At 41.6% G+C, this 18,681-nt stretch overlaps 1 non-coding gene and 1 pseudogene across 1 annotated transcript; one reads left to right on the plus strand and one right to left on the minus strand.

Moving 5' to 3' along the window:
- On the plus strand, window positions 1-10,068 carry LOC136129603 (DLA class II histocompatibility antigen, DR-1 beta chain-like; annotated as a pseudogene).
- A 7,161-nt stretch (window positions 10,069-17,229) lies between these two features.
- Window positions 17,230-17,337, minus strand: LOC136130137 (U6 spliceosomal RNA). Its single transcript, XR_010656328.1, has one exon. It is a non-coding gene; the product is annotated as a U6 spliceosomal RNA (small nuclear RNA).
- Between the last annotated feature and the right edge of the window lie 1,344 nt (window positions 17,338-18,681).

The raw sequence follows: 18,681 nt of genomic DNA on the forward strand, positions 1-18,681 counted from the left end.
ATGGTGTGCCTTTGGTTCCCCGCAGGCTCCTGGACAGTAATACTGACAGTGATACTCATGGTGCTGAGCCCGCTCCTGGCTTGGGCTGGAGAGGTAAGTGCACGCCTTGGATGGTGAGCTATTTTGGGGTGTGGGGGAAGGGAGGGAGTTAGCTTTGTCTGGGTCCAGGCCATGTCACTTAAAACACCGACATCTTCTTCAGTGACTACTTACCTTTATCATATGGATCCTCAATTCCTTCCACAAACAAAAGGAGCCTGGATACTTGCCCTCTTTGTAAGACCAGCATAAGGTGCCGTCGTATATATACATATAGGCTATTTCTTGTCAACTCTCTTCTAATAAAACGTCTCCAGCCTTATATCCCATTCCCTCGGGGTTTTGAGAGGATTTAGAAATGCTTTCAAAAATAATCTAAAATGATTACTAATGATTTCAAAATAATTCCCATCCGTGGTTCCCTTTATTCTGTTGAGTTATGCCAGAAAATGGGAATAATCCTCTGAAAATTTTATGGGGACTCAAAAGGAATTAGGAAGATCTCTCCTAGAAGATCCTGTGTTATGTCCATGGGATCTGTGATGAGGCTACCTCTCACTAATACGTGAGGATGTATCAAGAGACCTCACCATTGTCTCCTTTTCTTTTCTTTTTTTTAAGTTGAAGTATAGTTGATTTACAATATCGAGTTAGTTTCAGGTGTACAGCACAGCACTTCAGTTATATATATATATTATATATTATATATATATATATATATTCTTTTACAGATTCTTTTCCCTTATAGGTTATTACAAAATATTGAGTAGAGTTCCCTGTGCTGTACAGTAAGTCCTTGTTGGTTATCTATTGTCTCCTTTTCTTTCTCCCTAAACCCCACTGTTCATAAGGCCTGTATGCCTGTACTGGAGGTACTCTGACAAAAGCTGGGGTTAGTTTTCTCCCTATTTCTCCTGCGTAAAGCACTCTGGACCTGAAGCGGGGATCCTTAGTACTGAGAATGACCCTGTAGTTAAGGAGCATCTAAGGGGCATTCTGTGATGCCTTAAAGAACTCATAAGAACGGAAAACCTGACACAGGTTAGTGCTTATTCTATTTTGAACCTTTCTATCCTATCAGTTTCTCCTACATCTCCTCTTTCTCTGGCCTGAACCCACAAGAAGAGATTCAACTAGTATAGAATAAATTATGAAATTATATTTTTATAAACTCCAAATAGTCAAATATCAGCAATTTCATATGGTTCAAACCATACACCCTGAGCAGGATACAGAACGTGTGAAGGCTGTTTCCATCCCATAGGGCTGAAAGCCAGTAAGGAAATCAAGGGAACTCATTGACCTCTTGGACTCTTGGGCCCAAATTTCATAGGTTCATTCATCATACCATCTATTTTCCATAATTAGCCGTCTTTGGTTACCTCTCCTTCCAGTTTCTCCCTATTCTTTCCCCTACTATGTCATCACCGTTACTAAAAATCCCTGGTTTGCACAAACCCTCAGCACTATAACAGACGCATTGGATGAAATGAAACTTCATGAAATGTTCCCTGTCTCTTAAAAATCACCTTTTCCTTACCTGTGAATGTTTCTTCCAAGTAGTAAGAGGAGAAAGAGCAAGTTAGTCTGAATTTCTCACAGGAAAGTAGAAGAGACATAAGGTGTCATGATTACAAAAGTGTGTTGGAACTGGAGCCCCTTCTTGCTTTACCAGGAGCCCCACAAAGATCAATTCCCAAAACTATGGCTTTATTCATTTAGATGACAAATACTTCTTTGAGCAACTATTATATACCAGGCTCTGTCCTAGGCACAGAGGATTCTATTTGAATAACAGAAAAAAAGTCCCTTATGATCATGGAAGTTACCTAATGACAAGAGAGAAAGACAACAACCCGATAAACATTGAACCAAGAAGAACATTTCAAACAGCAATAAATGCTCTGAAAAAAAATATGAGGGTTAAGGGACTGAGAAAATTGTATTCACCTGACTTCACTGCAAGTATCTACAGGGCTCTCCCTGTGACATTCATTTGAGACATAAATGATGAGAATAAGCCAGACATGGAAAGGATCTAAGGGACAAATGCTCCAGGGAGAGGAACCAGGGGAAAGGTCAAAGTGTGGGAAGATGTTTGCTGTGTTTAAGGGATGGAAAGAAGGTTAGAGGAGCTGAAGCAGAGAAAGCAAGTTGGGGAGTGGAATAAGATGAGGTTAGAGAGAAAGTCAGGAGTCAAATCATGTTAGGCCCTGATGGCCATAGTGAGAAATTTGACTTTTATTTACAGAGCTATGTGAAGCTACTAAGGGGTTACAAGGAGAGTCCATTTATATTTATTTTAAAAACTAATTCCAGCTGCCACATGGAGATTGGATTGCAGGGGTTCCAAGTGAAGTTACAGAGACCAGTTAGGGGAGAGTAGAAGGGTTCTCCAGGGAAGATGTGCCTGTGACTTCATTTAGTGTAGTAGCGATGAAGTGAACAGATTTGGGATAGATTGTTGAGTGACTTGTTAATGAATTAAATGGTGGGAGTTGGAAGATAGAACATCAAAAGCTTATCCCTCAGGATTTTGTCTTGCATGGTAACTATAGGTGGATGGTGGTGCTGTTTATTGAGATAGGGAGGACTATGGACCAGTACATCTCCTTAGACTGGATCCAAAAGTCACCTAATTAATATAAAAGACTCATTTATTGATTTTACCCCTTAGGAAATTTCCAGGGTTTTAGGAGACCTGTGGCAGAAACGGGGATGAAGAACAAATACATGTTTCTTATCATAAATCACAATATCACAGTGACTAATTGCCAAGGCAAAGAAATCAGTCAACTTTGGTTGGACTGAACAAATTTATTTTATTGGAAAAAACAGCTCTTCACTGGGACCGGCTTCCCAAAAAACATATTTCATGTAGGACCAAGATTTTCAACAGAAATAATATTGGCAAATTTTTCTATGTCACTCTCAGCTGCTCCATACTTGAGAGTGGTTTCTCCGGGACAGTTTTTTCATATGATTTACACCCATGGTTCTCACCCAACGACAGCTCAGCACTCTTTCTCCCCGTTCCTTCACCTGCCGCAGAACATTGGCTCCAGATAGCGCCATTTTTAGTTGTCACACAGGGGGGTTCTTTTGACAACTAGTGGGTAGAGGCCCGGAAAGCTGATAGACAGGCTACTATGCACAGAACAGCTCCCTCTCCCCAGCCACAAAGAACCACCTGGTCCAAAATGTCTATAGTGCTGAGGTTGAAAACACTGCTTTATATACACTATGCTGCTTCTAAAAATTCTAGACTTACACTTTCTACACACATTCACCTTCCAGTTCAACTCTTCGTGGTTTTATTTAGCTTGTTTCATTACCCCCAAAACTAGACAGTTGAACAAATTCATTACTTTCTTGTTGAATCCATTCAATCAAAGCAAGTTCAAGATCATTTTTATTTTTTGCCTTACGCCATGTTTTTCAAAATGTCACGAGTTCTTGGTCATCACACCTCTATTTGATTTCAACAACTTGTCTTTTTAAGTCATAAATAGTGGTGGCTGTTACAATATTTTTCAGTAAAATGCCTCAAATTTCTGCAGCAATGCTACTTTCCACACTATTAATGATATCAGAAACTTCCATTTATTCTTCTTACCTTTAACCACAGGGTTATTCTTTAACTCTTTTTGACATTTTCACAATTCAACTAAATCTAAAGACAAAAATATTTTCATTTTTGAAAGAAACAAAAACATTCATTTGAAAACATACATGCAACGCAATGTTCACTGCAGCATTATTTACAAATATCCAAGATGCAGAAGCAACCTAAGTGTCCATCAACAAATGAATGGGTAAAGATGTGGTTTGTGTATATATATATATATATATATATATATATATATATACACACACACACACACACACATATACACAGTGGACTATTACTCAGCCATAAAAAAGAATGAAATTCTGCCATTTGCAACAATGAGGATGGACCTACAGAGTATTATGGTTAGTGGAATAAGTCAGAGAAAGTCAAATACTCTATGTTATCACTTATAAGTGGAATCTAAAAAATAAAACAAATGTATATGACAAAACAGAAACAGACTCACAAAGAGTGAACTAGTGGCTACAAGTGTGGAAATGGAAGGGGAGAGGGGCAAGATAAAAGTGTGGGATTAAGAGATACAAACTACTGTGAATAAAATAAATAAGCAACAAGATATACTGTACAACACAGGGAAATATAACCATTATTTTGTAATAACTTTAAATGGAGTATAACTTTTAACAATATTGAATCATTATGTCGTACACTTGGAACTAACATAATGTTAATGATACTGTAATTTAATACCAAAAAATCAAAAATATGTGCATTCATATGATATATATGTGTATATTTATGTCTATATGTATCTTTACACACAGTGAAGCTACGGAACCATATGTAACCAATAAGAGCTCTGAGACACGTTTGACCCCTTCCCTCAGCAGGTCAGATTTGCCAAACGAATTTTAGCAGCAAATTTTTAGAAAATCTGATTTTGTGAGCTATCCAGATTTGGAAATGCAGAAAAGGAATTGTGGACCTGTATTGGGGTTATGGTTTTAATCTCCTAAAACTCTTCAATAGTTCTCATTACGTTTAGCATAAAGTCAAAATCCTAATGTCACCTACAAGGATTTTAAGTGCCTGGTTCCATGTGATTTTTCCAGTCTAATCTTTTCCCCTCCTTCCTCTCACTCTCTGTGCTTCAGTGAACTTTCTAGAGGAAGTTCATCAATTCTTTCAGCTTTTCCACACAGTATTACCATTACCTAAAATGTGTCTCTCTTTTTCCCCTAAACACACACACACACACACACACACACACACACTTCCTCTAGCTCACATCCACGTAACCTTTTATGTTACCACTTAAAGTGGTCTTCAGAGACCACTTCTCTGGCACCCTAACCTAATTTAGGTCATCCTATCATTCTCTGCTATAGAACGCCACACTTTTATCCTGACTTTTCTCACTTCTGTATAAATTCTTGCGTGTTTGGCTTTTGTCCATCACTTTCACTAAATTTTAAGCTCCACAAGTAGAGGGGAGACGGCTGTGTTCCCTTCCTTGGAGTCCCAAGGGACAGCGAAATTTGGACACAAGCACAGCCCTAACCAAGTACTTACAGAATGAAGGAGGCTCCTAAGAGGAGATGGTGATGGGGCAAATCCCAGTCCACTTCACACTTGGAGATGTCCAGGCGAGCATGGAAGCCAAGTGGAGCCCGAATGGCTCAGGAGCAGAGGGGTCTCTTCCGCCCAGCACGTCCTTCCTCCACCGCTGGCAGGTGGAAGATGAACCCGTGGGGTGCCGGTAGAGCCTCCGAGGGAGTACTAGCGCCCCCGGCCTGTGCCCGGGCGCCTGTCATCGGTGGGCGTCACCGCCATTCTCTTCCCATGCGCCCGGGTGACAACATCATTCCTGTCCCCACAGCACTTTTCATGGTGCAGGTAAAGTCCGAGTGTCATTTCTCCAACAGCACGCGGCAGGTGCACTTCCTGGACAGGTACATCTATAACCGGGAGGAGCTGGTGCGCTTCGACAGCCACGTAGGGGAGGACCTGGCGGTGAGCGAGCTGGGGCGGCCGGCCGCGGAGCTCTGGAACCGCCAGAAGGATGCCCTGCAGCGGGCGCGGGCCGCCGTGCACACCTTCTGCAGGATTAACTACAAGTTCTTGGAGAGCAGCACCGTGCGGCGGCGAGGTCGGGGGTGGGGTGGGGGTGGAGGTGGGGGGGCTGTGACAGAGACAGAGAGACACAGAGACAGAGGGACTGAGTCCAGGGTGAGTGTGTAGGATTGTGGACAAGTACAAGTTACGAGGGTACACGTGAGAGCCTTCTGTGGGAAAACTAAAGTGAGATTTTGTCGACGTATGCTGGTGAGAGGGGAGAGAGTGTGTGTATGGTGGGGGGAGTGGGCCTGGGGTCTGAGAGGACCGGGAGGGAGGGGGCTATGGGGAGAGGGATGCAGGAGGGAGGGCTCCAGGCATCCTCCGCTGCCGCCCTGGGAGAGTCTCGGGGAGGAGAGACAGAGGAAAGGGCTGACTGGGGCGGGTGGTCAGAGATGCGGGAAGGGACCTCCAGGTGTCTGTGGTTGGGGGAGGGGAGGGGAGGAGAGGTGAGGAATGTAAGAGGCTTGGGAGAGCGTGAGAGGAGCCCCAGTCTGCTCTGGGCACACACCCCCTTACTCCTGAAACCCCTGAAATAAATGTGCCGGCGTCTGTGTGCAGGCGCGTTTCTTTGAGAATGAAATTTGTGAGGGAGACTAATCACTAGGGGTGCAGCGGAGAAGAACCTCCCACTCACCTCCGACCTTTCTGAGGCTACTTTTAGGTCTGAATTTCCAACTACTCTTTTGCTTTCTTAGTGTGTATATTTTTACATATTTGAAATGATTGTGAAGCTAGCTTTTCAGATATAATTTTGTTACTTAATAATACCATAAAAGGCGCTTCCCTGGTGGCGCAGTGGTTGAGAGTCTGCCTGCCGATGCAGGAGACACGGGTTCGTGCCCCGGTCCGGGAAGATCCCACATGCCGCGGAGCGGCTGGGCCCGTGAGCCATGGCCGCTGAGCCTGCGCGTCCGGAGCCTGTGCTCCGCAACGGGAGAGGCCACAACAGTGAGAGGCCCGCGTACCGCAAAAAAAATAATAATACCATACTTATGTTACTATTTTTATAATGTTAATAGTACTTAAGTAGTTGTGCTTTCCCTTTGTATGGTTGTGAACAATTTACCTCACATTCCCCATTGATAGATTTTATTTTCCATATTGCCACTTAGTTAGAAATTTATATCTTATTAGTTTTAACTTACATTTCTTTTATCTCTAAAGTTCTTCTCTCTTTTTTTTCCCCCAATTGTAATGACTGCCCAAAGCATTATCTATTGATCTGTTGCCACTAGGGTCCTAGTGTTTTTCTCAGTAATTTTATGGGTTGTCTATGCAGTAAGATTATTAACACTTTGCTGATACTTGATTCAACATTTTCTCCAGTTTGTGGTTTCTATTAGATTCTGTTCAATATTTTCCATGTTGAGAATTTAACATTTTTTACTTACTGAAATAGAAACCGAAAAATTGTGACTAATGATTTACCATCGGTCTTAAATCTGCTATTTTGTGGTACTGTACAAATGTGTCCCCCATTTCTCCTTTTTATTTATTTATTTATTTATTTATTTTATTTTGACTGTGCTGGGTCTAGTTGCCACACAAGGGCTTCTCTAGTTGTGGCACGCAGGCTTAGTTGCAGTATGTGGGATCTTAGTCCCCCAACCAGGGATCAAACCCAGGCCCTGAGCATTGGGAGGGCGGAGTCTTAAACACTGGACCTCCAGGGAAGTCCCTCTCCTTTCTTTTAAAATAACTGTATTTATTGAGGGCCTGAGACTGCTAGAGGCTGTCTCAGACGTGAAGAGTCCCAGACCCTGCCCTAATCTCAAATGTCAGTTTAGAAGGAGAGAGAATTCTAAAATGATAACAATTGAAAAACTAGATGTGGCTTTTTTGGGGGTAAAAAAAAAAGAGAGAGAGAGAGAGAGATCCATCAGCTGAGTATAAAACAATAAAAACTTTTTAAATGATTAACTTTCCTTGTTCCTTTTCCTCTGCAGGACTCATGCTTTCCTTGAAGCACAACTCATAGCGTTAGAGAATGACCTCTGTCTATTTCTGCTTCTCAGGGGAAGAACCATTTCTGTGCTGTTCTAAGATGTGAGTCCATTGAGTCAGTGTAACCAGGATTTCACACTCTACATCTCTATCTACCCCACTACTGTTCCCTAATTTACCCTTAAGCTGTGAATCACACTTTCTTTCACAGTAAAAACATTCAATAAGTAACTGACATATACTGAAGGCTAAGTTCTGGCCATCTCTTTTTTTTCTTTTTTGGTCCTCCCTGTGCGGCTTGTGGGACTTTAATTCCCTGACCAGGGACTGAACCCAGGCCTTCAGCAGTGAGAGCGCAGATCCTAACCACTGGACCACCAGGGAATTCCCCCAACCATTTCCTTACATGGTTTAAGTCCATTAGCTCTTTTTTTTTTTAATATGATGATCAATATTTTTTATTGAAGTATAGTTGATTTACAATGTTGTGTTAATCTCTGCTGTACAGCAAAGTGATTCAGTTATACATATATACATCCGTTTTAAAATATTCTTTTCCATTATGGTTTATCATAGGATATTGAATATAGTTCTCTGGGCTATACAGTAGGACCTTGTTGTTTATCCATTCCATATACAGTATAATAGCTTACATCTGCTAACCCCAGCCTCCCACTCCATCCCTCCCCCAGCCCCACCCTCCTTGGCAACCACAAGTCTGTTCTCTATGTTCGTGAGTCTGTTTCTCTTTCGTAGATAAGTTCATTTGTGTCATATTTTAGATTTCACATATAACTGATATCATACGGTATTTGTCTTTCTCTTTCTGACTTACTTCACTTAGTATGATCATCTCTAGGTCCATCCATGTTGCTGCAAATGGCATTATTTCGTTCTTTTTTATGACTGAGTAGTATTCCATTGTATATACGACTCATTTAACTTGAAGAGGTAAATTCATATCATTATCCTCCTTTAGAGGAGAGAAAACCGAGGCACAGAGGGATTTAAAAACTCTCCCAGGATTAACCAGTTAGAAGTAAAGCCTGGATTTGAACACAGGCAGCCTAGTTACAGAAATCACCCTTTTATTGAATGCACCCTGCATCTTGCAAAATTCGTAAACACTTCAACAATAGGTAACTGTTTCAAATTATGAAAAGAAACCCCACAATTTTGCTCGACGTCTCTCAACTCTAATAGGCCCTGTTATAGGGGTTAAATTCAAGACCCATGACACTGACTTCTCCTAAGCCACATGGCAGTCTGGTCTGCACAAGGCTACATCTCGTCAGGAGACTTACTGTCTCCCTCGCTATTCCCTCTACATTTTCTCTCCTACTGGAGCCTACAGTGACTGTGTATCCTGCAAAGACCCAGCCCCTGTGGCACCACAGCCTCCTGGTCTGCTCTGTGAATGGTTTCTATCCAGGCCACACTGAAGTCAGGTGCTTCCAGAATGGCCAGGAAGAGGAGGCAGGGGGTGGTCTCTACAGGCCTGATCCCTAATGGAGACTGGACCTTCCAGACCATGGTGATGCTTGAAATAGTTCCTCAAAGTGGAGAGGTCTACACCTGCCACGTGGAGCACCCCAGCTGGACGAGCCCTGTCACAGTGGAATGGAGTGAGAAGCCTTCTGACCTCGAAAATCCCTTACCCATCAGGGAGGAGACTTGTTTACCCCCGAGGTTTCTCCTCTCCCCACAGCATATGTGCATTTTCTCCATGTTCTTCTCTCCTTCATCTTAGGTTATTGGGGCTGCCCTGTGATATCCTGTGATAGAAATCTCCTGATTGTTTACAGACATCTCGTGATGGTTTCTACAAATACCTATACTCCTTGGGGAGGCAGTTCTGCCTGACAAGCAGAAAAGAGGATGTCCCTGTTTTGAACCTCCCATGACATCACAGGTCATGGTCACCCCTTGGCCCTGGGCACCAGTCCCCTGCGTCAGGCTGGGCTTGTGCTTCTGACACTCCTGCTCTGAGTTGTTATTGTGACCTGAGAAGGGGCACATCCTCTACAGGGATGCTCCTGTCCTGATGGGGAGTTCAATCTCAACCAGTCCCAGGCTCCTCGTCCATCAGATGTTGAAGACGTGTGGCCTTATGCCAGGGCTGTGATATTTAAGCGATTCACTGCCTGAACCTTGTAGCCATTCCTTTTCTAGGAATGGCCAATTATTCTAGTTCTTTCATATCAGGCTTCTCCCCCCAGTCAAAGCTCTCAGAGTCTCAGAGAAGTTGGATTCAGGGTAATAATCACCCAAACTAGCTTCTTTTCTCAGGGACACGGTGTGAACCTCCACGAGACAAGATGCTGAGTAGAATCGGGGCCTGTGTTATGGGTCTGCTCTTCCCTGGGGTGGGGCTGCTCTTAATCGGGCATTAAAATGGTAAGGAAGCTGTTAGCAGCTGAGATGCCCCACAGGTTTCTTGGAGGAAGAAATATGGCTTTGCTCAGTGAGTTCTCTGAATATCAATGACCCTATCCTACAGGGTCATCATACAGGGTCATCGATATTCAGAGAACACATCGAGCAACCTTTACCTAGTCAATCTCAAATTTCCTGGAAATCCAGAAGTCAACAGTCCGCGGTTATTTATGAGTGAAATATAAGAGGTGATGGCCTGTACAGATAAGAGAAGGGTTATCATGCATGGAGATCTCAGATGGAGATCCTGGGGCAAATGCAAGAAGAGACGCTAAGGCTGATGAAATGATGCTGGATTTGCGTGACGGAAGCTTCCTAGGTCACATGCTCTCAGGGTCTGCTCTCCTCTCCACCCTGGCATCAGGTGATATGGATGGTGATGTAGAGAAATCTCAGGTGAGAGGGGGGAGTCCGGGGCTGGGGACATTGTATCCGGGAACAGACTTGCCTCCGTATCTTTTAAGTATACGTCCTCCCTTCCCTTTCCTAGGATACTCTGGACTTCAGCCAACAGGTAATGCCCCTTCAGCCTCTTTTAGAGATGGATTTGGTCTCCTAGAAATGGTGGTGGAGATGACAAGACAGGAGACAGACAAAATGAGAAAGACTTTGAATTCTGATTAGGTGGTTTGCAATAAAACTTTGCACCAGCTAGTAAGAGAACAGACTTGTGTTTGCCAAGGGGGAAGGCGTGGGGGAGGGATGGATTGGGAGTTTGGGGTTAGCAGATGCAAACTATTACATATAGGATGGCTAAACAACAAGGTCCTACTGTATAGCACAGGGAACTATATTCAGTATCTTGGGATAAACCATAAGGGAAAAGAAAATGTGTGTGTGTATATATAACTGAATCACCTTGCTATACAGCAGAAATGAACACAGCATTGTAAATCAACTATACTTCAGTTAAAAATAAATAAATAAATAATATAAGAGGCCTGTGCTCTAAAGTATCTTTGGCTCAGGGAGGCTTAAGAATGATTTCCCGGGCTTCCCTGGTGGCGCAGTGGTTGAGGGTCCGCCTGCCGATGCAGGGGACACAGGTTTGTGCCCCGGTCCGGGAAGATCCCACATGCTGCTGAGTGGCTGGGCCCGTGAGCCATGGCCCTGAGCCTGCGCGTCCGGAGCCTGTGCTCCACAACGGAAGAGGCCACAACAGTGAGAGGCCCGCATACCGCCAAAAGAAAAAGAATGATTTCCCCCTTCTTACTACAGGGCTTTAACGTGAGGCCCCCCAAAAGAGGGAACGAAGCAGCATGAAGAGATAGGTCTGGAAAAAACCCTCTCCTCTGTCTCCTGTAGGACTCCTGAGCTGAAATGAAGATGGTAACACTCAAGCAAGAACCTTCTGTCCCATCAACTAGAGGTGATCACACTAAGTGAAGTAAGTCGGAAAGAGACAAATACCACATGATGTCACTTATATGTGGAATCTAAAATATGGCACAAATGAACCTATCTACAAAACAGAAACTGACTCATAGACATAGAGAACAGATTTGTGGTTGTCAAGGGGGAGGGGAGGGGGGGGAAGAATGGAGTGGGAGTTTGGGATTAGCAGATGCAAACTATTATATATAGGATGGATAAACAACAAGGTCCTAATGTATAGTGCAGGGAACTATATCCAATCTCCTGTGATGAACCATAATGGAAAAGAATATAAAAAAGAATGTCTATATGTGTGTAACTGAGTCCCTTTGCTGTACAGCAGAGATTGGCATAGCACTGTAAATCAACTCTACTTCAATAAAAAAAATTTTAAAAACAAAGAAGAACCTTCTGTCCCAGCTTCTTAACAGCACGAAAAGTTTTCCTGCTTTAGCACTCATTCTTCACAACAAGAGTACTTTCTCAGGATCTGGTTTGCTCAGGATCTGGTTGAATGACCCTGCAGGAAATGTCCTGGATGGCTTCCTCAGCCCCTAACCTGGACCTGGAAGTTCCCAGTGTTGATTCCAGTACCTTATTTCATTCTTTCCTGATCCTCTTTGCTTTCTACCCTTGCTGCCTCCTTTGGCCCTCATTTCCTTATATTTATTTTCTGAGATACACAGGGAGTGAATCTTCTGCTTCATACAGCATCAAGGACAAGAAATAGAAGGAAAAGAGAAAGGGAGAGTTGCATCACAAAACAAAGACCATTTTCATTTACATTCCGGAATTTTGGACACATGTGATCTGGAAGGTTTCCTTGCTTCCTTCCCTGTTTTATCTCGGGGGGTTTTCTGCATTCTGTATTTAGGCGTGTTGCCCTGAGCTAGGAGAAAGCCCTTACTGAACCCACTTCCTGGTCTCCTACATCTTTGCATTCTCAAAGACAAACACACAAGTCCCTTCACACCATGGGATACAGAAAGGGGACAACAAATACAAGACATGCAGGTAACTTGTAAGTATATGATGCCTTCAATCACATTCTTTTGTCTCTTTTCCCTGATTTTTTTAAAAGAAAATATCTAAACCTGGGTACTTCTAGAACTTTCCTTTTATTATTAAGGGTAGATTTCAACACCTCAATTTTTTTTTCTATATTTTGAATAAAAATCAGTGGCATGCTGACTCTGACTTGGGGTGTGCTCTTTTCAGAAAGCTATCAGGACAAAGCCACTGTAGTGGAAAAGATGTATTTCTGAGGCCCCCCACCAGATAGTGTGACAAACTGTCTGTCATGAGAGAATCCTGTGTGGACCTTACCTTAGCAGAAAACAGAAAATGCTGGGAAACAAAAGGGAATGCATGAATACACCGATATAAACGATGAAGTACCCTGCAGCTAGAAAAAAATGAGAAGCTCTCTGTACCCTGCTATGGAATAATCTCCAAAATATATTTGGAGCAAGGTACAGGAGAGTATATGTAGTATACAACATTTTGCTTAATAAATTAGCAAAAGGAGAGAGGAGGAGAATAAGAATATCTAGCTATACCCATTCTATTCCATTCTATTCTACTCACATGTGTATATAGAAACAATGCAAGGTTTGTAAAAGTGGTTGCCTAAATGACAATGAGAAAATATGTTGTAATGGACAGATTTGAAAGCTTGACTTGTCTGAATATCTTATTTAACCATTTTAAATGGAAGAATATTCAAATATTTTATGTAATCAAAATTTTATTTTTTTATATCACTAAACACTAAATATAGTGTGCACCAGTAAATTAATTAATTGATTAATTTATTCAGCAAACACATATTAAAAACCCCTTTTATATTAGGTACATCTTTTTTTTTTTTTCTTATTAGTAATCCATTTTATACACGTCAGTGTATACATGTCAATCCCAATTGCCCAATTCATCACACCCCCACCCCCACCGCCCACCGCTTTCCCCCCTTGGTGTCCATACGTCTTTTCTCTACATCTGTGTCTCAATTTCTGCTCTGCAAACCAGTTCATCTGTACCATTTTCTAGGTTCCATATATATGCATTAATATACGATATTTGTTTTTCTCTTTCTGACTTACTTCACTCTGTATGACAGTCTCTAGATCCATCCATGTCTCTACAAATGACCCAATTTCATTTCTTTTCATGGCTGAGTAATATTCCATTGTATATATGTACCACATCTTCTTTATCCATTCATTTGTCGATGTGCGTTTAGGTTGCTCCCATGACCTGGCTATTGTAAATAGTGCTGCAATGAACATTGGGGTGTATGTGTCTTTTTGAATTATGGTTTCCTCTGGGTATATGCCCAGTAGTGGGACTGCTGGGTCATATGGTAATTCTATTTTTAGTTCTTTAAGAAACCTCCATCCTGTTCTCGATAGTGGCTGTATCAATTTACATTCCCACCAACAGTGCAAGAGGGTTCCCTTTTCTCCACACCCTCTCCAGCGTTTGTTGTTTGTAGATTTTCTGATGATGCCCATTCTAACCGGTGTGGCGTGATACCACATTGTAGTTTTGATTTGCATTTCTCTAATAATTAGTGATGTTGAGCAACTTTTCATGTGCTTCTTGGCCATCTGTATGTCTCCTTTGGAGAAATGTCTATTTAGGTCTTCTGCCCATTTTTGGATTGGCTTGTTTTGTTTTTTTTTTTTAATATTGAACTGCATGATCTGTTTATATATTTTGGAGATTAATCCTTTGTCCAATGATTCATTTACAAATATTTTCTCCCATTCTGAGCGTTGTCTTTTCATCTTGTTTATGGTTTCCTTTGCTGTGCAGAAGCTTTCAAGTTTCATTAGGTCCACTTGTTTATTTTTGTTTTTATTTCCATTACTCTAAGAAGTGGATCAAAAAATATCTTGCTGTGATTTATGTCAAAGAGTATTCTTCCTATGTTTTCCTCTAAGAGTTTTATAGTGCCCGGTCTTACATTTAGGTCTTTAATCCATTTTGAGTTTATTTTTGTGTATGGTGTTAGGGAGTGTTCTAATTTCATTCTTTTACATGTAGCAGTCCAGTTTTCCCAGCACCATTTATTGAAGAGGCTGTCTTTTCTCCATTGTATATCCTTGCCTCCTTTGTCATAGATTAGTTGGCCATAGGTGCATGGGTTTACCTCTGGGTTTTCTATCTTGTTCCATTGATCTTTGTTTCTGTTTTTATGCCAGTACCATATTGTCTTGATTACTGTAGCTTTGTAGTATAGTCTGAAGTCAGGGAGTCTGAGTCCTCCAGCTCCGTTTTTTTCCCTCAAGACTGCTTTGGCTCTTTGGGGTCTTTTGTGTCTCCATACAAATTTTAAGATTTTTTGTTCTAGTTCTGTAAAAAATGCCATTGGTAATTTGATAGGGATTGCATTGAATCTGTAGATTGCTTTGGGTAGTATAGTCATTTTCACAATATTGATTCTTCCAATCCAAGAACATGGTATATCTCTCCATCTGTTGGCATCATCTTTAATTTCTTTCATCAGTGTCTTATAATTTTCTGCATGCAGGTCTTTTGTCTCCCTATGTAGGTTTATTCCTAGGTATTTTATTCTTTTTGTTGCAATGGTCAATGGGATTGGTAAATGGTAAATGGTAAATTTAATCCAAAAGATTAAAAAGGAGTTACATAAACTGAAAACAGACGATAAGAATGGAAACAAACTTGCCAAAAAGTATGTGATTAGAAACAAGCTAGAAAAGTAAATCAAAGAAATATTCTACCCTTGTATAAAACATTGTGCAACTATTAAATCATTATATAATTCTAAATTCCATAGACTTTGGGAATATAAGTAAATTATTATACTAGAAGTAATTATAAGTAATATAGATTATATAAAGTTGTTGGACATGTCTCAGAGAAAGAAATTCGTTGAGAAAATAGAGGATTCTTTTATTTTGTCCCATTTGAAGAGTCAGTGTCAAATAGAAGGAAATTCTAAATGTAAGTGATTGATTTAGAAGTTTATTTCAAAGTAATAATCATTTGAGCACAATTCCTCCAGTGTCAGAGACTATTATTCTATTTTTAAGCAAATTCAGTCTATTTTTTGAACATCTTAGTTGCATTGTATATTATTTACACTAAATAAGTCATCATGCTATAGGAATTTAATAAGGAGATAGTCATGTCTGCAATAGACATACAGTTGAAATAAGTTTTATTTGATCCCAAGGTTGCAGCTTTACTCTTGCTTTGTTATCTGAGATGAAGAAATGATTCCTCTCATTTTATTTGAAACCTGGTGTGAAATTATAAGGTTGAATTAAAATGTATGGCATGACTATTTCAATGAAGACACTTTCTGCTGCTAGTAGTAGAGAAAACCCAATCAATTTGGCTTTGATTTGTTTTTTACTTATTTTACATAGCAGATGGGCCCCAGGTAGGGCACCTCCAGAGCTGATCAATGTACCTGTCCAATAGTTAAATATATCCATCACCTCCAAAAATTTCCCTGTGTTCCCCACCTTTATTGTGATAAGACTCCTTTCCATGAGACTTATCATCTTAACAAATTTTTAATTACACAAGAGGCAACTTAATTTTTCCCAGAGTGTGATATTGGGTTTCATAAAATGTAATCTATATTTGGTCTTTTTCCCCATTCCTGGCACAGTTCTCCTAAAACACTTGGAATTTCCAAAGTGATGAGAGCCACAAAGGTGTCTCGTTATATTAATGAGGTGACAGTTGGACCCCACTTAGGGGTGGGGGCTGGTTGCGGGGAGAACCAACCCTGTGATCAGACCCACTCCCTGACCTCTGGGAAAGAGAAAGTACTTGGAGGTTGAAACAACAGCCAATGGCAACTCAGGGGACCCCAGACACAGCAGAAGAGCCCCCATCTCAGAGCCTTAAGTGGCAACACCAGCAACACGGGCAGCAGCAAAGCACCAATGACTCCAGAGGCACAACAAGTGACAGTGAGAGCACCTTGCAACACCTCTGACAGAAGAACTCAAATATAACCAGAGGCAGCTCAGGTAAGAGAAACCAAAACCGTGTGCTCTAGTGCCACCTACTGGAAAACAAAAGAAAAGCCTCTAACTTCTAAACCCACGATTCATCAGAATAGAAGTGTGCTCGCTACTTCAAATGTGCTGGCAGAGGACAACTCATCAAGCACCATGAAGAACCACAGCAATAGTGTACCACAAAAGTAAATAATTCTCCAGAAAACAATCATAAGGTCATGGGATATGGTGATCTAACTGACAGAGAATTCAAAACAACTGGCAGGAAGAAACTCAACGAGCAACGAAACTCACAAAGGCAGAACAGAAGGAATACTTTCCCAAAGAGATTGAAACCCTAAAAAAAAAAAATAAAGAACCAAATAGAAATTCTGGAGTTAAAGAACTAATAAACGAGATGAAGAATTCTTGAGAAAGCACTGGAAATAGAGTAGACAGTATGGAAGAGAGAATTTGTGAGCTCAAAGATAGAAATGTAGAAATGATACTAGTAGAAGAGGAAAGAGAAAGATCTTTTTCTTTATTTTTTAACATCTTGATTGGAGTATAATTGCTTTACAATGGTGTGTTAGCTTCTGCTTTATAACAAAGTGAATCAGCTATACGTATACAAATATGCCCATATCCCCTCCCTCTTGCGTCTCCCTCCCACCCTCCCTATTCCACCCCTCTAGGTGGTCACAAAGCACCGAGCTGATCTCCCTGTTGCTATGTGGCTGCTTCCCACTAGCTATCTATAAAAATACGGAATGCTTCACGAATTTGCGTGTCATCCTTGCGCAGGGGCCATGCTAATCTCTCTCTTTATGGTTCCAATTTTAGTATATGTACTGTCAAAGCAAGCACGGACATCTTTTTAGAATGGGGAAATTCTGTGAGAGCCATTTGACTCTTTTAGGAAGGGCAACATTAGGGTGATGGGTATCTCAGAAGAGAGCGAGAAGGGATGAGAGAAGTTTATTTAAAGAAATAATGGCTGAGGGGCTTCCCTGGTGGCACAGTGGTTAAGAATCCACCTGCCAATGCAGGGGACACGGGTTCATGCCCCGGTCCGCGAAGATCCCATATGCCGCAGAGCGGCTGGGCCCGTGAGCCATGGCCGCTGAGCCTGCGCGTCCGGAGCCTGTGCTCCGCAACGGGAGAGGCAACAACAGTGAGAGGCCCGCGTACCGCAAAAAAAAAAAAAAAAAAAAGAATAAATAAAATAAATATTTTTTTTAATATAATAAAAAAGAAAGAATGGCTGAGAACTTACCAACCAGGGGAAGGAACTGAATCTACAAGTCAATGAAGCAAATAGAGCCCCTCATTAACTTAATGCAAAAAGACCATCTCCAAGACACATTATATTAAAATTGTCAAAAGTCAATGACAGGGACTTCCCTGGTGGTCCAGTGGTTAGGACTCCGTGCTTCCACTGCAGGGGGCTCGGGTTCAATCCCTGGTCAGGGAACTAAGATTCCACATGTTGCACAGCACAGCCAAAAAAAGAAAAAAAAAAAAAAAAAAAGTCAATGACAGAGAATTTTTTAAAGGCATCCAGGGAAAAAAGGATAGTAACCTGCAAAGGAACCCCCATTAGTTTATCAGCAGAGTTCTTAGCAGAAATTCTACAGGTCAAGAGGGAGTGGAATGACATTCTCAAAATACTGAAAGATAACTGTTAGCCAAGACTACTCTATCCAACCAGGTTGTCATTCAGAGATGAAGGAGAAATAAAGACTTTCTCAGACAAACGAAAGCTGAGAGAGCTCATCAACATATACCTTCCTTAGAAAAGATGTAAGAAGGAGCTCTTCTACCAGAAATAAAAATGTAACTGAACCCAGGTTCAGTTGTTCGCCATTCATAAGCCAATAATTTGAGAGGCAAGTGTCAGTAGGAAGGAAACGTGCTTTAATCAGAAAAGCCAGAAATCTGGGGAGAAAGTGGACATGTTTCCCAAACCAACTCCAAAGATTCTGCTCAGCCATGACAGTTTTTAAAGGGAAAAATGGAGGGAAAGAATCTCAGTGAATCACCAAGGCAGGAGGCTGGGTTCTGCATCATTCTCCATTGAGTGCAGACTGGCTGACTCTCTCTTCAGATGTTATCTTGCCTGCGTGATCTCCTGCAGGATTGCTTGCGGCAGGGGGTGGGGGGGGGGGGAGGTTTGAGCTGCTGGGGGTAGAGAGCTAGTCATTTTTTAAC

Source organism: Phocoena phocoena, chromosome 10 (genome assembly GCF_963924675.1).
Source record: "Phocoena phocoena chromosome 10, mPhoPho1.1, whole genome shotgun sequence".
NCBI lineage: Eukaryota > Metazoa > Chordata > Mammalia > Artiodactyla > Phocoenidae > Phocoena > Phocoena phocoena.